The sequence below is a fragment of the Salmo salar genome, chromosome ssa09 (assembly GCF_905237065.1).
Source record: "Salmo salar chromosome ssa09, Ssal_v3.1, whole genome shotgun sequence".
Lineage (NCBI taxonomy): Eukaryota > Metazoa > Chordata > Actinopteri > Salmoniformes > Salmonidae > Salmo > Salmo salar.
The window spans coordinates 88,599,544-88,626,439 of NC_059450.1; the positions used below are offsets into that span (position 1 = coordinate 88,599,544).

Genomic DNA, 26,896 nt, shown 5'->3' on the forward strand with positions numbered 1-26,896 from the left:
ACTTGTGGAGGTCTACAATTCTTTTTCTGAGGTCTTGGCTGATTTATTTTGATTTTCCCATGATGTCAAGCAAAGAGGCACTGAGTTTGAAGGTAGGCCTTGAAATACATCCACAGGTACACCTCCATTTCACTCAAATGATGTCAATTAGCCTATCAGAAGCTTCTAAAAGCATTACATAATTTTCTGGAATTTTCCAAGCTGTTTAAAGACACAGTCAACTTAGTGTATGTAAACTTCTGACCCACTGGAATTGTGATACAGTGCATTATAAGTGAAATAATCTGTCTGTAAACAATTGTTGGAAAAATTACTTGTGTCTTGCACAAAGTAGATGTCCTAACCGACTTGCCAAAACTGTAGTTTGTTGACAAGAAATTTGTGGAGTGGTTGAAAGACGAGTTTTAATGACTCCAACCTAAGTGTAAGTAAACATCCTGTCACAAGCGTCGTTGTATGTAGACCAAAACGCAGCGGGTATGTGAATGCTCATCTTCCTTTTATTGAAGAAAAACCAAACAAAACACTTACACAAAACAAACGACGAAAACAGTCCTGTAAGGTGCTCAGACTATACACGGAAACAACCACCCACAAACACAAGAGAAAATAAACCCACTTAAATATGGCCTCCAATTAGAAGCAACAACAACCAGCTGGCTCTAATTGGAGGTCGTTCCCAAAACTAACATAGATATAGAAAAACTAGAAAACCCTCATAGAAATAGAATACATAGAACATACACCAAAACCCCGAAACACACTAAACAAACACCCCCTGCCACGCCCTGACCACACTACAATAACAAACAACCCCTTTTACTGGTCAGGACGTGACACATCCGACTTCAACTGTATGTGTACATTTCTCAATTATGGTGTTTGCATCTAATTATTGTATAAAATGAATGAGTAAAGATGAAACTATTTGTGAAATGATGTAATGTGATGTTAAACCTTTAATGTGAGAGAATTGTATTCCCTTTTGTCACGTCCTGACCAGCAGATGGAGCTGTTGTAGTAGTTTGGGGGTCAGGACGTGGCAGTCTTGTGTGTGTCTTGTGACTCCTGATCAGGAACAGCTGGGAATCGTTGTTCCTGATTGGGAGTCATATATGTAGGAGTTGTTTGTCACTGGGGTTTGTGGGTGGTTGTTTTTACACTGCATTGATAGCCTGTCAAACTGTCACTGGTGTGTTTATTGTTTTTTCAGTGGATGCTTTACTCCTTTTTTGAAAATTAAAATATGAGTATCCATATTCCCGCTGCGCCTTGGTCCTCCTTTCGACAGCACGAAGGATTTTGTGACACCTTTAAAGCTTAACTAAGTCATTGGCCTGCCCCCGTGAGGCATCGGGCATCACAGAACCGCCTTTTCTACTGTTACGAATAAAAGCCCCTCCTAAGAAAATCCTCTGCAGACTGAGCAAACTCACAGCGTGAGCTGTGATTGCAAATAGTTTAGACCACGCATACCTCGGTGTAAACTGAGGTGGCACAGGTTTGAGTACCAAGACTAAGCAAACCCACAGCGTGAGCTGTGATTGCAAATAGTTATTGAATTCCTAACCATACCACGTGGAGCATTGGCTACACAGCTGGAAATGGTTAAACCCTGAGACTATCGATCCCTACAGAATAAGAACAAATCTTAGATACTAAAAACTAGTCTGCAGCTAGAAATTATGTAAACCTGGGACGAGAATACCGACAACCGCCGAAACATCTAGTCTATGAGAACATTTCTAAATGGTAATCTGAAGTAATATATGCCCCCTTTGACAGCTCTAACATTAGCCACGTGAGTGCTAGCTAGCTACCAACCGGAACATTAAGCTAACCGAAACCAACAACACAAACAAATGGACTATAAAGCTACAAGTAGTGAGTGGAGTTACAAACGGACTATACTAAACTAGTTAAATGTCTTACCTGTTATTAAAGGTTTTCCCTACTTGGACACCGGGTCCTCACAATTACACACTCTCACACGCTGAATAACCTGAAGCCACAGGGCTCATGTCGCAGGCTCTATTCTCCTACGTGGGAGCAAACCGTAGGTCGGGATTTTTGACCTGGTTACATTGAACAACACAGCAGCTTTTTCGGCATGTTTTGTTATTTCTCCATAACAACAAATTTACAATCAAGTTGTCTCTTTTACAGTGGGGGTCAATGGGAAACAATGTTTGTTTTTCCCAATTTGTGGGTGTGGTCGAGGTTAAGACATGAATACAGACTTGGCGTATGAGCTTGATTCTAGAACGCTATGCATTCTCATCTCACTGGGGACTCAACCCTGTATATTAACATCCTCCACACACACACACACACACACACACACACACACACACACACACACACACACACACACACACACACACACACACACACACACACACACACACGCAAACACACACACACACATGCACTCAAACACACACACACGCACACAAACACACACACACACACATGTACGCAAACACACACACATGCACACACACACACACACACACACACACACTCAAACACATACGCACACAAACACAAACACACACGCAAACACACATGCACACACACTGGTCTAAAGGGAGCTAATGAGTGGTCCCTGTGTTGATCAACGCAGTAATCCGATCAACTGCTAATCAAGTGTCAAACTAATTACATGTTGTTGGGTTTTAGCTCAGGTTTTCAGGCCAGTAATGTTACCAAACTGGGAGCTACCAGCTATAGGAGAAGCATGGAGTGAATGGGGGAACTCTCTCTCTCTATTTCTGTCCCCCTCTCTCTCTCTCCCTCCCCGTCCCTCCCTCTCTCAATTCAAATCAATTCAATACAAGGGGCTTTATTGGCATGGGAAACATATGTTAACGTTGCCAAAGCAAGTGAAGTAGATAATAAACAAAAGTGAAATAAACAATAAAAATGAACAGTAAACATTACACTCACAGAAGTTCCAATTCTCTCTCTCTCTACCTCCTCAGTCATCTCAAGCACTAGTCCTCTACTCTCAAGTGTCACTTGCAGAGTCAGAATGGGGCTTGAGACTCACTACTAGTGTGTGTGTGTGTGTGTGTGTGTGTGTGTGTGTGTGTGTGTGTGTGTGTGTGTGTGTGTGTGTGTGTGTGTGTGTGTGTTTGTCAGAGTGTATTCAGTAACACTTCACAACTGTAAATTGATTAGAATGTGATGGTCTGCTAAATGATCGTGTGTTGTATTGACTGAGTCAATAACAAGGCGCAGCCATAGGACCAGCTATATCTCTCCATTACAATGGATACTGTGATCACAGTGATACAGTCACAGTCATTTCCTTAGGTTGTTTAGGGTGTGATTATACCAGTGTAGCTCTCTGCTCTCTAGTAAAGCACACACACACACATATACACACATATACACACACACGCACGCACGCGCACACACACACATACACACACAAAAACAGACAGAGGCAGTAGAAAACAAAACAACACTGAACATTCCTACAGGGTCAAACAAACACATACAATACAATAAAGAAGATGGTGGAGTTGTAAACAGACCAGGTGGACAGATTGTAGTGAGGGCTGTCTGAGCTCTGAAATGAATGATCAATTACTTACTCTGCTCAGATCTGTACAGTAGGTTTATGTCTGTGTCTAAGAAGCCTCTGTTTGCCCATTTCACTCTCTCTCAATGTCTCTCTGTTTCTGTCTCTCAAACATAGGCATCCCGGACAGATTATAGACAAGATGAATGTCTCTTTACACTGTCTGAACTCACCTCGATCAGTTAGTCTCTTCAGTTACCTCCGATGTGCTCTCAGACAGCACTCAGCAAGCCTGGAGGAAGGCGTGACAACTAAACGGAGATGCTGCCGCTGCCACACACACACACACACACACACACACACACACACACACACACACACACACACACACACACACACACACTCGCCATGCCTTGTTTGAAAAGCAAATTGAGTGCATATTCCAGGGCACGCCTCAGAGAGAAAGACAGATAGCGGGAATCCTGGAAAACGTCATCTTGCTGTCTGTCTCTCCAGGTGTTAGCAGCATTAGACAATCACACTCTCAATTCACATCAGAAGAAAGGAGAGACATCAGTGATTTAAATAGTTCTTGGATCTCGGACAGACTTAGAGAACTGGAACATTAGATTTACTAATTTAGGTCAGCTCTGCTCTGGCCTGATACACCCCTTCATTCCCCAGCTCTGCTCTGGCCTGATACACCCCTTCATTCCCCAGCTCTGCTCTGGCCTGATACACCCCTTCATTCCCCAGCTCTGCTCTGGCCTGATACACCCCTTCATTCCCCAGCTCTGCTCTGGCCTGATACACCCCTTCATTCCCCAGCTCTGCTCTGGCCTGATACACCCCTTCATTCCCCAGCTCTGCTCTGGCCTGATACACCCCTTCATTCCCCAGCTCTGCTCTGGCCTGATACACCCCTTCATTCCCCAGCTCTGCTCTGGCCTGATACACCCCTTCATTCCCCAGCTCTGCTCTGGCCTGATACACCCCTTCATTCCCCAGCTCTGCTCTGGCCTGATACACCCCTTCATTCCCCAGCTCTGCTCTGGCCTGATACACCCCTTCATTCCCAACACACAACACAAACAAAATAAAGGTGAGAGGTAAAATGAAAGTGAAAGAACAATGATTAAGGAGTGGACTTCAGAGAAGAGGAGTTTTACTTATAGAGAGAGAGAGAGGGAGCGAGAGAGAGAGAGAGAGAGGGAGCGAGAGAGAGAGCAAGGTGGGCTGGGATGATTTAAAACAGCCTCGACCTCCCAACTCTCATCTGTCAATCACAACTCTCCCCATCAGTCCCCCAGACCAAACACATGCACTGAACTGCAGGTCATTGTGTGTGTGTGTGTGTGTGTGTGTGTGTGTGTGTGTGTGTGTGTGTGTGTGTGTGTGTGTGTGTGTGTGTGTGTGTGTGTGTGTGTGTGTGTGTGTGTGTGTGTGTGTGTGTGAGTGCGTGCATGCGCGCGCGTGCGTGCGTGTATTTGCAGGTCAGTGCTGTGAAGCGACCAGCACCTTAGGGAAGGTCTGTCTGCATAACGATGAGCCAGCAAGCGAGAGGGAGATGGATGGAGGGAGAGAAAGAGAGAGGGATGGAGGGAGGGAGAGGGAGGCAGATGTATTTATGGAGTGAGAGAGGGACAGAGAGAGAGAGGGATAGAGGGAAGCAGAGATGGAACTTCTGGAACAGGAAGCTGCTAGCGATGACATCACTTTACCCGGGAGGAGCACTTCCTGTTTGACATTCTTCACTCAAGACACACACACACTTGCCAGGAAACCTCCATCAAGACACACACACATACAAACACACCCACACACACAAACACACACACACAAAAATCCTAAAACAGCTCAGTTCACAAGACACACTAAAGATGCAGTTCACAAGATTTATTAATAATTAGAGCAAAGAAAATACCTTTTGATTTAGTGTGTGTGTGTGTGTGTGTGTGTGTGTGTGTGTGTGTGTGTGTGTGTGTGTGTGTGTGTGTGTGTGTGTGTGTGTGTGTGTGTGTGTGTGTGTGTGTGTGTGTGTGTGTGTGCCTTTTGTCTACAGTAGAGTGATTGTTAAGTGGAGAGTTGAGTTGATTTAAGACTTCTCTGGGGTGGAGAGCGATGAAGTGTGCTGAGCTCAACTAAAACTGAAACAAATACACGTGTGAACTCTCTCCGGTGTGTGTGTGTTTGTTAATGAAGTAATGACCAGTGCATCACTGTGGCTTGGTTAGTAGGGAATCTTTATCTGGCTCAGTTTGTGTGTGTGTGTGTGTGTGTGTGTGTGTGTGTGTGTGTGTGTGTGTGTGTGTGTGTGTGTGTGTGTGTGTGTGTGTGTGTGTGTGTGTGTGTGTGTGTGTGTGTGTGTGTGTGTGTGTCCACTGTTCTGCTCCAGTGAAGTGGAAGGCCTCACCTCAGCGCTCTGAGACAGCTGCACCCCAACACCACAGCTTCAGCCTGCCCGTCACTGCGTGTGTGTTCATCTCTCTTTGCATAGGGGTTTACCCCGGTCCTCCCAGTAGTTTGACTGAGCCAAGCTGGCAGCATGTTAACCCTTCACACACACAGTTAATCCTATAGTGAAACTCTGATCTGATCAGTAGATGAATGAAGTTACTGTATGTGCTGTGTTGGGCCAACCTGGTCTCAGGACTAGACGTAACATACTAAATGGAAATCTGAGACACTCCAATTAGTATGATATCTTACATTTATATGGTATGTATTCATTTGTGGATGTCCATCATCCATTTCATATGATATGAATTACAATTCGAATATGTTCCGCATTTGCAAAATGCATGATATATTACAAGTTCCAATTTCTTGTGGCTAACATTAGCTAGATGGCTAACGTTAGCTAGGCTAGGGGTTAGGGTTAGAGGTTAGGGTTATGTTAGGGTTTAGGTGAGGGTTAGCGTTAGGCTTAGCTAACATGCTAAGTAGTTCCAAAGTAGCTAAAAATTAGTAAGTAGGGCTGTGTTGGGCGGTGCTGGGCTGTAATATTTTTTGGGCTGCACTGGGCTGTGCTGGGCCAGGTTGGACTGTGCTGTGTTGGGCTATGCTGTGCTTGGCTGGGCTGTGCTTGGCTGTGCTGGACTAGGCTGGGCTGAAATGTGCTGGACTGTGTTGTGCTATGCTGTGCTATGCTATGCTGGGCTGGGCTGTGTTGGACTGTGCTGGACTATGTTGGGCTGTGTTGTGCTGGGCTGGACTGTGTTGGACTGTGCTGGACTATGTTGGGCTGTGTTGTGCTGGGCTGGACTGTGTTGGACTGTGATGTGTTGGGCTGTGCTGAGGCTCAGGTGTGAGGGCAGCAATAGCTAACATCAAATTAGGACACAGAAAAAACATTTCCTCCTTTTCCTCTCCATCACACACACCTCCTGGATTTGAAAATAGGTCAGGTGAGAAGAGAGAGAAGGACAGAAGGAGAAAGGAGCACTTTGTGACATCGGCTGATATAAAAGGGGCTTTATAAATACATTTGATTGATTGAGAGGAGGATGTACTTGCTTGCTCCTTTTGCAGCACTATATTCTTATCAGTTGTAGTAGCCCATTCAGCATTTCCACAAACAAGGAAGCAACCTACACTGACCACCTTCCTACTATTGAGTTGCACACCCTTTTGCCCTCTGAACAGCCTTCAATTTTAAAGGCATGGACTGTACAAGGTGTCGAAAGCGTTCTGGCCCATGTTAACTCCAATGCTTCCCACAGTTGTGTCAAGTTGGCTGGATGTCCTTTGGGTGGTGGACCATTCTTGATACACACAGGAAAGTATTGAGTTTGAAGAACCCAGCAGTATTGCAGTTCTTGATACAAACGAGTGCGCCTGGCACCTACTACCATACCCTGTTCAAAAGCACTTACTTTTTTGTCTTGCCCATTCACACTCTGAATGGCACACAATCCATGTCTCAATTGTCTCAAGGCTTAAAAATCCTTCTTTAACATGCCTCCTCCCCTTCATATATACTGATTGAAGTGGATGTTGTTTGTATTGCACTGCTTTGCTTTATCTTGGCCAGGTTGCAGTTGTAAATGAGAACTTGTTCTCAACTAGCCTACCTGGTTAAATAAAGGTGAAATATATATATTTTTTTGTACAGTATGGGCTGGAGGTTCAGCTTGTTTCACTGACACTGATACAGGTGCAATATGGGCTGGAGGTTCAGCTTGTTTCACTGACACTGATACAGGTACAATATGGGCTGGAGGTTCAGCTTGTTTCACTGACACTGATACAGGTGCAATATGGGCTGGAGGTTCAGCTTGTTTCACTGACACTGATACAGGTACAGTATGGGCTGGAGGTTCAGCTTGTTTCACTGACACTGATACAGGTGCAATATGGGCTGGAGGTTCAGCTTGTTTCACTGACACTGATACAGGTACAGTATGGGCTGGAGGTTCAGCTTGTTTCACTGACACTGATACAGGTGCAATATGGGCTGGAGGTTCAGCTTGTTTCACTGACACTGATACAGGTGCAATATGGGCTGGAGATTTAGCTTGTTTCACTGACACTGATACAGGTACAGTATGGGCTGGAGGTTCAGCTTGTTTCACTGACACTGATACAGGTACAATATGGGCTGGAGGTTCAGCTTGTTTCACTGACACTGATACAGGTACAATATGGGCTGGAGGTTCAGCTTGTGAAATATATTTTTTTAAAGTAGAGTGCAGGCTGGAGGTTCAGCTTGTTTCACTGACACTGATACAGGTGCAATATGGGCTGGAGGTTCAGCTTGTTTCACTGATACTGATACAGGTACAATATGGGCTGGAGGTTCAGCTTGTTTTACTGACACTGATACAGGTACAATATGGGCTGGAGGTTCAGCTTGTTTCACTGACACTGATACAGGTACAGTATGGGCTGGAGGTTCAGCTTGTTTCACTGATACTGATACAGGTACAATATGGGCTGGAGGTTCAGCTTGTTTCACTGACACTGATACAGGTACAGTATGGGCTGGAGGTTCAGCTTGTTTCACTGATACTGACACAGGTACAATATGGGCTGGAGGTTCAGCTTGTTTCACTGATACTGATACAGGTACAATATGGGCTGGAGGTTCAGCTTGTTTCACTGATACTGATACAGGTACAGTATGGGCTGGAGGTTCAGCTTGTTTCACTGATACTGATAAAGGTACAGTATGGGCTGGAGGTTCAGCTTGTTTCACTGATACTGATAAAGGTACAGTATGGGCTGGAGGTTCAGCTTGTTTCACTGATACTGATAAAGGTACAGTATGGGCTGGAGGTTCAGCTCCAGGTTTCACTGAGACAACTCAACATAACAACTAAAACTTGACAGAAGCAACCCTGAGCTGCTCAATGCTCATCACACACCTCACACACTCTCACAACCTGGCACACCTTCCTCCTCTGTACAAATCACTGGCAGCACAGTGGTACATCACCATGACAACCTGGACCGGTGAAAGGGGTGGAGCCTGCTTACCTGTCAATGATGACGGGGTCAGAGGGCGTCTCGTTTCTGTTGCCACAGCTCTTCTTATCACAACACCGACTGAGAGAGGGATGGAAGGAGAGAGAGAGAGAGAGAGAGAGAGAGAGAGAGAGAGAGAGAGAGAGAGAGAGAGAGAGAGAGATGGGAGAGAGAGAAAGAGAGATGGGAGAGAGAGAGAGAGAGATGGGGAGAAGGAGAGAGAGAGGGGAGAGATAGAGAGAGAGAGGGGAGAGAGAGAGATACGGAGAGGAGAGAGAGCGATACGGAGAGGGGAGTGAGAGAGGGAGAGAGAGAGAGATATGGGGAGAGGGAGAGAGAGAGGGGAGAGAGAGAGGGGAGAGAGAGATACGGAGAGGAGAGAGAGCGATACGGAGAGGGGAGTGAGAGAGGGAGAGAGAGAGAGATAGGGAGAGGGGAGAGAGAAATATAGATAGGGAGAGGGGAGGGAGAGAGATGGGGAGAGAGAGATGGGGGAGAGAGAGATAGGGAGAGGGGAGAGAGAGAGACAGAGAGATAGGGAGAGGAGAGAGAGTATGTGTTCAATCAAAAAGGTGCCTAACAGATCAATCAATTAATCAAATCAACATAGTATTAGTAAGTAAGGTGAGGTGACAGGTTATTAGGAGATGCTGGGACAGAGACAGCTTCAGGTTCAGAACTCTCTGAAGCCTCCTGGGCTCTATTCTCAGTTAGCACCATGTCTCTATTCTGACATCATTAGAAAACCAGACATTCTATCTTCTCTATTTCTCACAAGGACTCTTACTCCACCTCCCTCCGTTTCTCCCTCCCTTCCTACCTTTCTGTCTGCCCCTCTCTCTCTTTCTCAATTCAATTAAATGTAACTTCTTTGGGATAAGGGGTGGTATTTTGACATCCGGATGAAAAGCATGCCCAAAGTAAACTGCCTGCTACTCAGGCCCAGAAGCTAAGATATGCGTATAATTGGTAGATTTGGATAGAAAACACTCTAAAATAATGTCTGTGAGTATAACAGAACTGAAATGGCAGGCGAAACCCCGAAGACAAACCATCCCAGAAAATAAATGTTTTATCCTACCACTGATTTCAATGGCTGGCACTTTTATATTAGGGCGAAATCGTGCCCGATTGCAGTTCCTTCCACTAGATGTAAACAGTCTTTAGAAAGAGTTTCAGAGCCAGAAATTGTAGTTTTTCTAGGTGGCTCCCATTTTGGTTATAGTGTTTCCAAGCGTGTGGATGAGAGCGCGTTCTTTGGTATTTTTCTACAGTAAAGACAATAACGATTCTCCGTCTTAAATGTTATTGTTTATTTGCGTATTAGGGTACCTATTGTTTGATTATAAACGTTGATTGACTTGTTTGGATAAGTTTATTGGTAACGTAGCACCAGCTATCAGAGCAGCTCCCAGATCACTGCACCTGTACATAGCCCATCTATAATTTAGCCCAAACTACTACCCCTACTGTATTTATTTATTTAATTTATTTTTTTTGCTCCTTTGCACCATATTATTTATATTTTACATTTGAACTTTCTTCAAATTATAAATCTACCATTCCAGTGTTTTACATGCTATACTTTATTTAGTTTGCCACCATGGCCTTCTTTGCCTTTACCTCCCTTATCTCACATCATTTGCTCACATTGTATATAGTCTTATTTTTGTCTACTGTATCATTGATTGTATGTTGTTTTACTCCATGTGTAACTCTGTGTTTTTGTATGCTGTCGAACTGCTTTGCTTTATCTTGGCCAGGTCGCAATTGTAAATGAGAACTTGTTCTCAACCTGCCTACCTGGTTAAATAAAGGTGAAATAAATAAAAAAATGTTTGGGATTCATTTTTTATGCATTTTGAAGGAGGGAAACCGAGTGGATTATTGACTGAAGCGCGCCAGCTAAACTGAGTTTTTATGGATATAAAGAAGGACATTATCGAACAAAAGGACCATTTGTAATGTAACTGGGACCTTTTGGAGTGCCAACAGAAGAAGATCTTCAAAGGTAAGGCATATATTAAATCGCTATTTCTGACTTTTGTCGCAACTCCCTGGTTGAAAATGATTTGTTATGCATTTGTGTGCTGGGCGCTGTCCTCAGATAATTGTTTGGTTTGCTTTCGCTGTAAAGCCTTTTTGAAATCTGACATGGCTGCTGGATTAACAACAAGTTAAGCTTTATTTGATGTATTGCACTTGTGATTTCATGAAAGTTTAATATTTATAGTAATTTAATTTGAATTTGGCGCTCTGCAATTTCACCGGAAATTGTCGAAACGCTAGCGTCCCACTAATCGGCAAGAAGTTTTAAGGGCTTTATTGGCATGGGAAACATAGGTTAACATTGCCAAAGCAAGTGAAGTAGATAATAAACAAGAGTAAAATAAACAATAAAAATAAACAGTTAACATTACACCCACAAAAGTTCCAGAAGAATAAAGACATATCAAACATCACATTATGTACAAATAGTACAAAATGGAAAATAAATAAATGTAAATATGGCTTGTATTTACAATGGTGTTTGTTCTTCACTGGTTGGTCTTTTCTTGTGGCAACAGGTCACAAATATTGCTGCTGTGGTGGCACACTGTGGTATTTCACCTAATAGATATGGGAGTTTATGAAAATCGGGTTGGTTTTCGAATTCTTTGTAGATCTGTGTAATCTGAGGGAAATATGTGACTCTAATATGGTCATACATTTGGCAGGAGGTTAGCAAGTGCAGCTCAGTTTCCACCTCATTTTGTGGGCAGTGTGCACATAGCCTGTCTTCTCTTGAGAGCCAGGTCTGCCTACGGTGGCCTTTCTCAATAGCAAGGCTTTTCTCACTGAGTCTGTACATAGTCAAAGCTTTCCTTAAGTGTCAGTCAGTCACAGGGGTCGGGTATTCTGCCACTGTGTACTCTGTTTTTTTTAAATTCTTCCCAGTGTGTCAAGTATTTAGTCAAAATGGCGCCGGAGAAGAAGGCAGACATTTTACCTGTCTCCAACTGATTTAAGTTTTTTGTTCGTTTTTTGCATTTTTTGTAACTTATTTTTTTACTTATTTTGTACATAATGTTGCCGCTACCATCTCTTATGACCGAAAATAACTTCTGGACATCAGGACTGCGATTACTCACCATGGACTGGCAGAATCCTTTTTTTATTTTAATGAGTCTGATGAGCCCGACGCGAACGATATACTGCTTCTTGGGAACAGGCCCAGATCCCATTGATTTGCAGCCCGCCTTCTGGGAATTCGTAGGGGATCGAATAAACCCCACTTCCTTCCATTCTGCTAGCAAACGTGGTTATCTTCTTATGAGCAGGTGGCGTCCCACCTGGCCAACATCCGGTGAAATTGCAGAGCGCAAAATTCAAAATATAGAAATAGTCAAATTAAACATTCATAAAAATACAAGTGTTATACATTAGATTAAAGATTAACTTTTTGTTAAACCAGCCACTGTGTCAAATTTCAAAAAGGCTTTACGGCGAAAGCATACCATGCGATTATCTGAGGACAGCGCCCCACTTACAAAAGCATACAAACATTTTACAACCAAGTAAAAAAATTACAAAAGTCAGAAACAGCGATAAAATGTATCACTTACCTTTGATGATCTTCATATGGTTGCAGTCACAAGAGTCCCTGTTACACAATAAATGTTTGTTTTGTTCGATAAAGTCCCTCTTTATGTCCCAAAAACTCTGGTTCATTCTATAGTCCACTGAAAGAATGGTCTCATTCTTCCTAATTTTTCAGAATACAACCCTGAAACAATGTCTAAAGACTGTTGACATCTAGTGGAAGCTACAGGAACTGCAATCGGGGTCCTATCCCATTACAAACTGTATAGGCATTCAATAGAAAAGTACCCACATCAAAAATATCCCACTTCCTCTTTTCCTCAGGTTTTCGCCTGCCATATGAGTTCTGTTATACTCACAGACATTATTTTAACGGTTTTGGAAACTTTAGAGTGTTTTCTATCCAATACTACCAATATGCATATGCATATCCTAGCTTCATCCAAAATTCAAAATACTGCCCCCTACCCAAGAGAGGTTAAACGCTGTACTGGCAGGATAGAACAGCGGCATCTGGTAAGACAAGGGGCGTATGTATTTTTGTAAATAACAGCTGGTGCACGTTATCTAAGGAAGTCTCGAGCTATTGGTCGCCTGAGGTAGAGTATTTCATGATAAGCTGTAGACCACACTATCTACCTAGAGACTTTTCATCTGTATTTTTCGTAGCTGTTTACATACCACCACAGTCAGAGGCTGGCACTAAGACAGCATTGAATGAGTTGTATTCTGCCATTTGCAAAAAAGAAAACGCTCACCCAGAGGCGGCGCTCCTAGTAGCCGGGGACTTTAATGCAGGGGAAACTTAAATCCGTTTTGCCAAATTTCTATCAGCATGTTAAACGTGCAACCAGAGGGAAAAAAACTCTGGACCACCTTAACTCCACACACAGAGATGGCTACAAAGCTCTCCCTCGCCCTCCATTTGGCAAATCTGACCAAAATTCTATCCTCCTGATTCCAGCTTACAAGCTAAAATTAAAGCAGGAAGCACCAGTGACTAGATCAATAAAAAAGTGGTCAGATGAAGCAGATACTAAGCTACAGGACTGTTTTGCTAGCAGGGACTGGAATATGTTCCGGGATTCTTCCGATGGCATTGAGGAGTACACCACATCAGTCATTGGCTTCATCAATAAGTGCATCGATGACGTCATCCCCACAGTGAACGTACGTACATACCCAAACCAGAAGCCATGGATTACAGGCAACATCCGCACTGAGCTAAAGGCTAGAGCTGCCGCTTTCAAGGAGTGAACTCTAACTTATAATAAATCCCGCTATGCCCTCCAACAAACCATGAAACAGGCAATGCATCAATGCAGGACTAAGATCGACTAAGATCAAATCGTACTCTGATGCTCGTCGGATGTGGCAGGGCTTGCAAACCATTACAGACTACAAAGGGAAGCATAGACGAGTGTTGATGTTTGAAAAACTTAGTTGACAGCATGGAGTAAAGATTCCTGCTGTGGCAGGGTGTTCGGAGGAAGAATGTAGCTTAGCATTTGGCGCCATCATTGGGTATGAGAGCATAAAATCAGCCTCAAGGACGAATAGCGCTGTGGTGATATCCTGTTGGGGATAGGGGGCAGTATTTGCACGGCCGGATAAAAAACGTACCCGATTTAATCTGGTTACTACTCCTGCCCAGTAATTAGAATATGCATATAATTGTTTGATTTGGATAGAAAACACCCTAAAGTTTCTAAAACTGTTTGAATGGTGTCTGTGAGTATAACAGAACTCATTTGGCAGGCCAAAACCTGAGAAGATTCCAAACAGGAAGCGCCCTCTCTGACCATTTCTTGGCCTTTTTGTCATCTCTATCCAAAACAGGGGATCTCTGCTGTAACGTGACATTTTCTAACGCTCCCATAGGCTCTCAGAAGGCGCCAGAACGTTGAACGATGACTTTGCAGGCCATGGCTGAAAAACAGTAGCGCATTTGGTAAGTGGTCGATCTGAGAACAATGAGACTGGCGCGCGTGCACGAGACGACTCCATGTTTACATTTTCAGTCTTTGAACGAAAACAACGACTCCCGGTTGGAATATTATCGCCTTTTTATGAGAAAAATCGCATAAAAATTGATTTTAAACAGCGTTTGACATGCTTCGAAATACGGTAATGGAATATTTTGAAATTTTTTGTCACGAAACGCGCCGGGCGCGTCACCCTTCTTTACCCTTCGGATAGTGTCTTGAACACACGAACAAAACGCCGCTATTTGGATATAACTATGGATTATTTGGAACCAAACCAATATTTGTTATTGAAGTAGAAGTCCTGGGAGTGCATTCTGACGAAGAACAGCAAAGGTAATCCAATTTTTCTTATAGTAAATCTGAGTTTGGTGAGTACCAAACTTGGTGGGTGTCGAAATAGCTAGCCTGTGATGGCCGGGCAATCTACTCAGAATATTGCAAAATGTGCTTTCACTGAAAAGCTATTTTAAAATCGGACACCGCGATTGCATAAATGAGTTCTGTATCTATAATTCTTAAAATAATTGTTATGTTTTTTGTGAACGTTTATCGTGAGTAATTTAGTAAATTCACCGGAAGTGTTCGGTGGGAATGCTAGTCACATGCTAGTCACATGCTAATGTAAAAAGCTGGTTTTTGATATAAATATGAACTTGATTGAACAAAACATGCATGTATTGTATAACATAATGTCCTAGGAGTGTCATCTGATGAAGATCATCAAAGGTTAGTGCTGCATTTAGCTGTGGTTTTGGTTTTTGTGACATTATATGCTTGCTTGAAAAATGGGTGTCTGATTATTTCTGGCTGGGTACTCTGCTGACATAATCTAATGTTTTGCTTTCGTTGTAAAGCCTTTTTGAAATCGGACAGTGTGGTTAGATTAACGAGAGTCTTGTCTTTAAAATGGTGTAAAATAGTCATATGTTTGAGAAATTGAAGTAATAGCATTTCTAAGGTATTTGAATATCGCGCCACAGGATTCCACTGGCTGTTGACTAGGGTGGGACACAAACGTCCCACCTAGCCCAGAGAGGATATGCTTAGATTCCATTGAAAAGGTGAATACGATAGTTGAGAATGATGTTGTATTGCACGCTCGTTCTCGGGACAATAACGTACCAAATACACAGACGTCAGTATTTCCTCTTATGAATCCGGCAAAGAAAGTAATACTTTCTAAAGTGCCACCATTTGTTAGAGATTAAGTGTTGGAGCGAGAGTTATCTCATCATGGTCAACTTGTATCTACAATAAAAAAGGTTATTTTTGGATGCAAATCTCCTTTCCTGAAACATGTCGTGTCTCATTAGTGCACATGATTTTAAAGAAGGATACTGACGAATTGAATTTAGCATTCAGTTTTAAGATTGACAGATTTAATTGTGCACAATGCTTTTAATGAATCAATTAAATACTATGGCTGCGGGAAGAGAGGGACATTTGGTATGTTATTGTCCCGAGAACAAGCGTGCAGAGCCCGGAAGCAGCTCTAGTGTTGGTGCAGCTAATGCACCACCGCGAAGGGATGAACATGCTAAGGCGGAAGGGGAAGGGAGAAGGTGGGCAGATGTGGTTGGAAAAGTAGGAAAGGAGAGTGGTGTGACTACAGGGGCTTTTACAGTGGATCAGAGCAAAGAGGGAGGGGAGCCGGTGAGAATTGGAGTTCAACAGGAGATTGAAATTAAGGTTCTCATTCTAAGAGGAAGGTAGAGATTGATAAATCAGTTGAGGATAAACAGGAAGTAGAGATTGATAAATCAGTTGAGGATAAACAGGAAGTAGAGATTGATAAATCAGTTGAGGATAAACAGGTTGAAGTGATGGTGCTATTTCCCTCTGGGGAGGATAGCGAGAGTGAGTCATCTGACGCATCACAACAAAATAGCGAGAGAAATGGGGTGGAAGGGAGGTATGGGATTGAGAAGGTACATCAATTTCTGAAATTGACAAATGGGAAGAAATATATGCAGGATTATGTAACAGATGTTTTTCCTGAAAGTGATTTGTTTATTGAATCTACAAAGGTTCTGATGTCAAAAATAACGCGGGGAGGTTTGACAAGCCTTGAAATTGCTAGACTGAAGAAAGTTGTCACGAGAGTAACAGGTGATTTAAATTCTGAAGGAAATTAAAGAGTTCAGTCGCAGCCTTAAATCTGTAAAGTGATGTGTTTTCTGTCCCATACTCTGTATTTAGTTTTTTTTGTAATATTGAAAATGAAGTTGTGGCAACAAGAGTTGGGGGGACAGTGGTATGTAGTTCTCAAAAGGGTATTTGCCTTTGTCATATAAGGTTGAAGAGGTAGTTGAGCATTAGAGCAAGGTATGAAAACATCACTATGTGTTTAATAAATACATTTGCCCCAAGGTGGTAGTTGAGAGGGTATGTTTTTTAGAGACATTATCTAATACCAGTGAGAAATGTAACACTGACGATGATTCATTTCTTGCTGGGGATTTTAACTGCACAGTCAGTGATTTAGATAGAAACCACAAGGAACCTCATATAGCCTCAAGGACTTTTTTAAAATGTCTTATTGTAACACATGAACTGTGTGATATTTGGCGGAGCCAACATTGAGGCACGAGACAGTACACATTAGCCCATGTGAGAGAGAACACCATCTCTCTGGCCAGGTAAGATAGGTTGTATTGTTTTGAGCATCAATCTCAGGTCTGTAAGTCAAGTGTGATAACCACAGTGAGATTTTCTGACCATTGTTTACTAACAGAGGTAGTGTTCATTAACGCTATAAAACCCCAAAGCGCATTCTGGCATTTTAATATAACTTTATTGAGTGATGCTCACTTCAGGAAATGTTTTAGTTTTTTTCTGGGAGAGGTGGAGGTCTCAAAAGGCCAGTTTTGTATCCCTTCAACAGTGGTGGGATTTAGGGATAATCCAGATTCAACAATTCTGTACAGGATGAACGTCACCAGAGACATCACCAGATCAATAAACGCCCTAGAGTCTGAAATAGTGGAACTCCTGACGTTGGTTGAGCCCACAGGAGATCGAGGCCACACTCAGGACCTCAAGAGACCTGCTGGCTATCAGAGCACAGGGGGCATTGGTGAGAAGTAAGTTTCAGGGAATCTCTGAAAAGGGTGCCTCATCCAAATTTTTCTTTGGTTTAGAGAAAAAGAATGGACAAAGAATTATTCATTGCCTCAAATCAGCTGTTGGACAAGAGTTTACTAGCCATAGTGAAATTAGAAAGAGGGCAGTATAGTTATATGCTGAGCTCTACCAGTGGAATTAGAAAGAGGGCAGTATAGTTATATGCTGAGCTCTACCAGTGGAATTAGAAAGAGGGCAGTATAGTTATATGCTGAGCTCTACCAGTGGAATTAGAAAGAGGGCAGTATAGTTCTATGCTGAGCTCTACCAGTGGAATTAGAAAGAGGGCAGTATAGTTATATGCTGAGCTCTACCAGTGGAATTAGAAAGAGGGCAGTATAGTTATATGCTGAGCTCTACCAGTGGAATTAGAAAGAGGGCAGTATAGTTCTATGCTGACCTCTACAAGTTGAAGTACAAAGAGAATTAAACAGTGACACAGGATTTATTGATGGGCTCCCACAGGTGGCTGCAGAAGCTCAGGTTGAGCTAGAGCAACCATTGTCTTTGCAGGAGCTATACACTGCATTCAAATGCATGGAAATGGAAGTGCACCAGGCATTGATAGGCTTCCCGTTTACTTTTTAAAGTATTTTGGGGCCATGTTGGGAGAGGATTGGCTAGCAGTAGTTAACGATAGTTTGACCGGAGGGTTAATACCGATAAGCTGCAGGAGGGCTGTCCTCACCCTACTGCCCAAAAAGGGTGAACCTAGGGAGGTGAAGAACTGGAGGCCGGTGGCTTTATTGTGCACTGATTATAAGATCCTGTCCAAGGCTTTGTCCAACAGGTTGAGGGAGGTGATGGGGCAAATCATACATACGGACCAGTCCTACTGTGTTCCCAGCAGGCAGATAGGGAATAACATTTCCCTGATTGTGGATTTTTTGGATTGGATGCTGGTTTCATTTCAATTGATCAGGAAAAGGCATTTGACCGAGTTGAACATCAATACTCATGGCACACTTTTGAGGCATTTGGTTTCAGCTCTGGTTTTATTGCCATGATCAGGGTGATATATGGTGACATTGAAAGTGTACTGAAAGTTAACGGTGGCTTGAGTGCTCCCTTTAACTTCTTCAGGATTGGTGGGTAAATATCAGACATAGACATATCTGATATTGGCAGAAAGATTACATTCTTGTTAATCTAACTGCAATGTCCAATTTACAGTAGCTGTTACATTGAAATAATACCATGCTATTGTTTGAGGAGAGTGCACAGTTTTGAACATGAAAAGTTATTAATAAACAAATTAGGCACATTTGGGCAGTCTTGATACAACGTTTTGAACAGAAATGCAGTGGTTCATTGGATCAGTCTAAAATGTTGCACATACACTGCTGCCATCTAGTGGTCAACATGTTAATTGCACCTGGGCTGGAATAATACATTATGGCCTTTCTCTTGCATTTCAAAGATGATGGTACAAAAAATATGAAAAAACGGTTGGTTTTTTCTTTGCATTATATTTTACCAGATCTAATGTGTTATATTCTCCTACATTCCTTCAACATTTCCACAAACTTGAAAGAGTTTCCTTTCAAATGGTACCAAGAATATGCATATCCTTGCTTAAGGGCCTGAGCTACAGGCAGTTAGATTTGGATATGTCATTTTAGGTGAAAATTTGAAAAAAGGGGCCGATCTTAAAAGTGAGGTATTTGGAAGGGGTGTTCTTTGTCAGGAATGTTATATGCCATCACTATAGAGCCACTACTAAATAGCAATAGAAGTCACATTGAAGGGGTGTACCTTTCAGAGGATATTCCTCCTATTCGTCTCTCAGCCTATGCTGATGATGTAGTACTTTTTGTGAAAAATCAAGCAGTGGTGGATAGTTTGAGTCTCATGGTTGAGCGGTTTAGGGGAATATCCTCTGCAAAGGTAAATTGGGGAAAAAAATGTGCTTTACAGATTGGAAAATGGTCTGGGGGGATCATGGCTTTGCCAGGGGGGCTGTAATGGTGTAAGGGAGGACAATTTTGGTGAAGGGCAAAATCATCACCCTAAAACAGTTCATGGCCATGGCTGGGCCCCCACCTTAATGGATGGAGGACGGGCGGCTGTACATTTGGGGTTGAGGTCAGAAAGGATTGTCGGACAACTGCTGTGAAGCTGCTGGAAGGCTCTGTCAGTAGAAGAGTGGTTAATGCTTAATAATCACAAGAAGAAGGTACAAAATGAAAATGCCCCATTTCCAAGACTACGGATTACACCAAATATCCCAAAGTCAGAAAGAAAGGTGTTATTTCTGGATTTGAGAGGGTTGGAAGAGGTGGGTTTGGATGAGGTGAATGGGAAAGACTTATATATAGGGTGTGTCAAGGTTTTGAATAAAGATAAATTGAAGAATAGAAAATACACTCCTTGGAGGGTAAAACTGGGCCTTGGTGACAAGGTAAAGTCAGCATGGAGAGCATTGTACAAGCCACCGTTACAAAAGGGCACTGATGATATGCAATGGAGGGTTTTGCAAGGCATCATTGCAGTTAATGCTTTTGTTTCTGTCATTAACTCAGATGTTGGAGATGGATGTCTTTTTTGCAACATAAGAGAAACCATTTTTCACTGTTTTATGGCATGTGAGAGGATAAAGCCTCTTTGAAATACTGGAGTCTTTCTTTACAGCTGTAGGGGAGATTTTCAATAACACTGTTTAATTTTGGGGTTTCAATATAGTAAGCAACAGAAAATAAATCTGTTACATTTTATTTTGGGACAAGCTAAGATGTTGTCACACCCTGATCTGTTTCACCTGTCCACGTTATTGACTCTACCCCCTCCAGGTGTCGCTTGTTTTCCCCAGTGTATTTATCCATGTGTTTCCTGTCTCTCTGTGCCAGTTTGTCTTGCATGTTTCCAAGTCAACCAGCGTGTTTCCCCGTTCTCCTGCTTTTTGCATTCTCCTTATTCTAGTCCTCCAGGTTTTGACCCTTGCCTGTTTCTGGACTTTGTACCCGCCTGCCTGACCATTCTGCCTGCCTTGACCACGAGCCTGTCTGCCACTCTGTACCTCCTGGACTCTGATCTGGTTTTGACCTTTTTGCCTGTACACGACCATTCTCTTGCCTACCCCTTTGGATTAATAAACATTATAAGACTCCAACCATCTGCCTCCTGTGTCTGCATCTGGGTCTCGCCTTGTGCCTTGATAGATGTCATTTTTTTCTGAGTAGGAAACATAAAATAGATACTGGTTATGGGCAGGATGTAAGATGTGTTTTTAAAGGATTAGTCAAATCCAGAAGAAAAGTGGATTTTGATTTATTCTCGGCTGTTAAAGATCTCCCATTGTTGAGGAGAAGTGGGTTTATGAAGGAGCAGTTTGTTTTGTGGGAGAGAGGAAACTATTTTTTTGTTGATGAAATGAGTTGAATGTGTATATATACAGTATATGCTTTTTAATTTAATTCAACACATTTTTATTTAGGAATGACACATTTGTTGTTTAATTTCTGAAAAGGCAGTCTGCCATTATTTGTGTTAATAATTAAGTATAAAATAAAGGTTTTATAAAAACTCAAAAACTCTCTCCCTCTCTGTACACTAGATGACCAAAAGTATGCCTGCTTGTCGAACATCTCATTCCAAAAACATGGGCATTAATATGGAGTTGAAGTTGGTCCCCCATTTGCTGCTATAAAAGCCTCCACTCTTCTGGGAAGGCTTTCCACTAGCTGTTGGAACATTGCTGCGAGGCCTTGCTTCCATTCAGCCACAAGAGTATTAGTGAAGTCAAGCACTGATGTTGGGCAATGAGGCCTGGCTCACAGTCGTCGTTCCAACTCATCCCAAAGGTATTCGATGGGGTTGTGTAGGCCAATCAAGTTCTTCTACGGCGATCTCGACAAACCATTTCTGTATGGATCTCATTTTGTGCACAGGGGCATTGTTATGCTGAAACAGGAAAGGGCCTTTCCCAAACTGTTGCCACAAGTTGGAAGCACAGAATAGTCTAGAATGTAATTGTATGCTGTAGCATTAAGATTTCCCTTCACTGGAACTAAGGGACATAGCCCGAACCATGAAAAAAAGTCCCAGACCATTATTCCTCCTCCACTAAACATTACAGTCGGCACTATGCATTGGGGCATGGCATCAGGTAGCATGGCATCTGCCAAACCCAGATTTGTCCATTGGGCTGCCAGATGGTGAAGCGTTATTCGTCACTCCACTGCTCCAGAGTCCAATGATGGCAAGCTTTACACCACTCCAGCCAACGCTTGGCATTCCACATGTTGATCTTACGCGCTTGAGCACTTAGCGGTCCTGTTCTGTGAGCTTGTGTGGCGGTTGAGCCGTTGTTGCTCCTAGACGTTTCCATTTCGGTCCTGTTCTGTGAGCTTGTGTGGTGGCTGAGCCCTTGTTGCTCCTAGACGTTTCCACTTCAGTCCTGTTCTGTGAGCTTGTGTGGCAGCTGAGCCGTTGTTGCTTCTTGACGTATCTACTTCACAATAACAGCAGTAGCAGGGCAGAAATTTGATGCACTCACTGAGCTCTTCAGTAAAGCCATTCTATTGCCAATGTTTGTCTATGGAGATTGCATGGCTGTGTGCTTGAATCCACTAATTTGAAGGGGTGTCAATATACTTTTGTATACATAGTATATCTCGTTCTCTCTCGTTCCTCTCCTCCTCCCGTCCTCTGACTCTCCCTAATCTCTCTCTCTCTCTCTCTCTCTCTCTCTCTCTCATGCTGTGGTCCCACTGTACCTGGGGAGAGTTGCATTTTGGGTAGAGGGGAAGGGGGAAGCAGACTGACGAGCCGTTCCTGAATAAACCGATCATCTGACTGAAACCAGGGGAGACAAACACACACTGAGAATATATGTTTGCATAATCCCTCTCTCTCTTTCTTTCCCCCTTTCTTTAGTCTCCCTCTCTCTCTCAACACATATTATCCGTCTTACCTGCACATAATCTCGTGAGTCAGTAGAACCCGACACATCTCAGGGTTCTTATCCTGTCCCTCATAGATGATCGCCTGGAGAAAGAGAGAGAGAGGAAGAGGGGGACGGAGACGGAGAGGGAAAGAGAGAGAGAGATAGAAAGGGAGACGGAGAGGGAGAGAGAGAGAGGAAGAGGGGGACAGAGACGGAGACAGAGAGGGAAAGAGAGAGAGAGATAGAAAGGGAGACAGAGAGAGAGAGGGGGGGACAGAGATGTTTGTTAGTAAAACAGTTTGCCTCGTGGTGATTCTTCTTTACAACCTCACACAAAATGGTTTTCATCTGGTAGCATGAGATATATAACAGAGATTTATTCTCTCTTATAACGTGTGTGAGCAGTTGGTCTGCCAGACTGTAGTATAGTGCACCATCTGGCCCTTCCAGCACCTCTTCCAACATCCACAGTCCAGTTTCACCTCTCGCCAACCACACTGCATGTGCTCAGACCTGTGAGTCACTTACAAACACACACACACACACACACAAACACAAACACACACACTATCACATTTCATGAAAGAGATGGTACCTGTTTGGTCATGGAATCGATGAGGCGCACGTAAAAGTCCTGTTCTGTCCTGATACCTATAGACAGAGAGTGAGATATACAGTAAACAGAGAGATATGCAGTAAAGAGAGAGATATACAGTAAAGAGAGATTATATACAGTAAAGAGAGAGAGATACAGTAAAGTTAGAAATATACAGTAAAGATAAAGATATACAGTAAAGAGAGAAAAATATACAGTAAAGAGAGAGATACAGTAAAGAGAGAGATATACGGTAAAGAGAAAGATATACAGTAAAGAGAGAGAGAGATACAGTAAAGAGAGAGATATACAGTAAAGAGAGAGAGATATACCGTAAAGAGAAAGATATGCTGTAAAGAGAGATATATGCAGTAAAAAGAGACAGAGAGAGAGATAGAGTAAAGAGAGAGAGAGAGAGATATACAGTAGAGATATATACAGTAAAGAGAGATATATACAGTAGAGAGAGAGATATAGCCTAAAGAGAGCGAGAGAGAGATACAGTAAAGAGAGATGTTTGAGATACACATCGAGAGACAGATAGTTAGCCTATACACTGAGTATACCAAACATTAGGAAAATCCTTCTTTAACCTGTCTCCTCCCCTTCATCTACACTGGTTGAAATGGATTTAACAATTGGCATCAATAAGGGATAATAGCTTTCCTTTGGATTGACCTGGTCAGTCTATGTCATGGAAAGATCAGGTGTTCTGAATATTTGGTACTCACTGTATGTACTGTATGTATGTATGCTGTTAGTGTTTGCAAATGTGCACAGAAACATAGACCTAATGGTCATTTCAATTTCAGATTAAATTCAAATACATTATTCTGGATTGGTTCATGTTAAAACAGATAGAAGGCCATTGTTCGTAGAGCCACATACATAAGGTCCAACTATACATGACATAGACTATTGAATAAACTAGTAAAAAGTAGATATTTAAAAATTATAGTATTAATAGGCTAATACTAATACTTACATTAAATTAATAATTTGTATAATAATAACAATCTGTGTTATTTTCATATATCAATTAAACATTTACTGTCATTTTTTTTATCCCATATATTTTATTCAAATTCATTTTGTGTGTGTGTGTGTGTGTGTGTGTGTGTGTGTGTGTGTGCTGACCGTACCATTGCTGTATAGGAGCTGTAGCCTGTACTGTATCCCATTGTTGGTCTTTTCCCCTGGCGTTTCCTGCCAACACACACACACACACACTCAATCAAGTCACGGAGAGCAAAACCCACAACACACACAGATTTACAAAAGGCCAAAACATTATCTTTAAATGTAACAAATATATATTTCAATATCAATATCAGAAACGATATAATAACTTTAAAAAACGATATGTCAATAATTTTCAAAAACGTTCATGATAAATAGAACTGATGGAAATTACTTGTAAAAGTGAAATGACTATTGGTAGGCTACAGAACTCTGGCTTGTAATACTATACTAATACATTATATTTGTTTTTAACCAAATACATTAGATTTTAATACTGCAATAATAGCCTACTAGAAGAAAATTGCATGTCTAAAGAGTTGACTGGTGACACTTGCAAACTTGCTTAAATAATTCAAAACGGTTAGTGCTGTAATATTGTCAATAGCTATAAATGATGCTACAAATTCGCTTTAAAACGCTGGAATATGAGCACATGATCAACGCGCTCAGGGATTTGAATAATAAACACAACATAAAGTATCGAATATAACAGCTTGGACAGCGGAATCCTTCCATGTGGTCCAAACTAATATAAGAAAAACTCTAATCCATAATTATATACATTATTGTAAGACAACATTTGTATTGTTAATTGTAGTAGTAAATTAAGCAATATATTAAAAAGCCTCGTGTATGTAAATGAACTGCTGCAGATGTCAAATCAATATATAATGTTTTGGGAAATCTCACCTTTTCCTTTTCAACAAATCCAACGAAGCTGGTTCTCTCTATCTCCACCGGCTGCCCTCGTCTGTCATACAGAGCCAGCACAAAGTGGAAGAAGTTGGACTTGCGGAGATTGGAGGGCGGTTGCTTCTCGAAATGTGCCCGGGCCAGAGCCACGCCGCTGCGGATACAAGTAGCACCAAGCCCCGTTAGCACAACTTTCACATGGATGCCACTGAATTCGTTCACAAATTACAAATTATTGAAAAAAATTGAAGTAAAGAGTAAAACACTTAAGTTCTGGTCCCCGAAATCGTCAATATATCTTGATTTATATTTTACATTTCAACAAATTTTTAAAATAAATTCAGACTGAAATGTCATATCTGAAGTCATTTGCAAATTTCAGAAAACAGTTATGGGTCAAAAACATATATTTACAAATTGTCAAAGTATAGCCTTGGCCTATATGAATAGTTTGGATTTGGTCGCTAACGTTACATGGATAACCTATGCTAGATGGGGGACGTTTTGTCGACTGTAATAATCAACCTGTCTCAAAAATAATGCTTATATTATTGTTTTACTGCGTTATAATTATTTACGTTTCATTAAATAAATAACTCAGTGCTAATAACTAGGCTGTACAACTAGGCCTGTGTCTGACATGTTTAAATACTTTGGATATAGTGTTTATTTTGATTGATTTAATAGGCTTTCTAGCTAATAGGCTACAGAAAACAGAAATACAAACATTATGTAGGCTATGCTATAGCCTAGCTTCAATCACAGACATAAAGCCTGCATGCAAAAGCTATAATCAAATATCCCAAGTCAAAATTAGGCTATATGCCTAGAAAAGAAAACCAGCAGTCCATTGGGAGCAATGCTGTCCCTAAACACATGTGGTCCGTCTCAGATAACAGGGCTGGGGTAGAGATCCATCTCCTCTCCATTCACCGGGACCAGTGCTGACCGGCTAGCCACGTCGGGCTTACCTCTGGGCGGCTGTGTTGACGTCCAGCAGCCCGGCGCCCTGCATCCAGCTCCGCACCGCGTTCATCCCGGCCACCATGGGCTCTTCTTTCATAATACTTCCGCTCCTCTGGATGTTCTCCTGGATCCCAAACATTAAAACTCAAGGCTGCTCCTCCTCCCGTCAGTCACTATTACCCTCTCGCTCTCGTTTCTTTTTCCTTCCTTCCCCGTGGCTTTTGATCACACAGACGGCGATAGAGATGGTTAGGCGTAATGTTTATCACTTCTTTTTTAGTTTTCTCTCAGTAACGAGAGAGAAAGAGAAATATGAAGGATATGAGGGTCTGCTCGTGGACGGGGAAAAGGAGCTGTCAACATCTAGGGGTTAGTGACCTGTGCGTCAACAACTCTTGTGAAGAAGATAAGTGCTCCTGGAGCATCAGGTGAAAGTGACGAGGGGGAGCCAAGAGGATGAGAGGCGCTGGGTGTCTTCTGGTTCAAGGAGCGCTCCCAGAAATCATTAAACGTCACTTCAAGAAAGAGACAATATTTTAGAGAAGACAAACAGGCATCAACCAATCAAACATGTGTTCTTTCTTCCTCTAGCCTACTGCTGTATATATTTTTTAGAAATCTCTCTGTTCTCAGATAAAAGGAGCGCGCGAGGAGACGGAAACAAGGAAGTCCCGTAGAAGAGGCAAAACCTCCACCAGGCGATAGATCCGTTCGTTGCTCCTGTCCTTTCGGGATTGATTTGCGGTATGTCGGTATTTTCTTGTCAAACGAATCACTTCTGAACGTCTCCGGCAAACCGAATACCAGTGAACTCAGCTCGAAGGGAA

General features: G+C 42.3%; 1 pseudogene; it reads right to left on the reverse strand.

Moving 5' to 3' along the window:
• The window catches only part of LOC106612147 (transcription factor COE1-A-like), a 143,057-nt pseudogene extending 116,161 nt beyond the window's left edge, over positions 1 to 26,896 (reverse strand).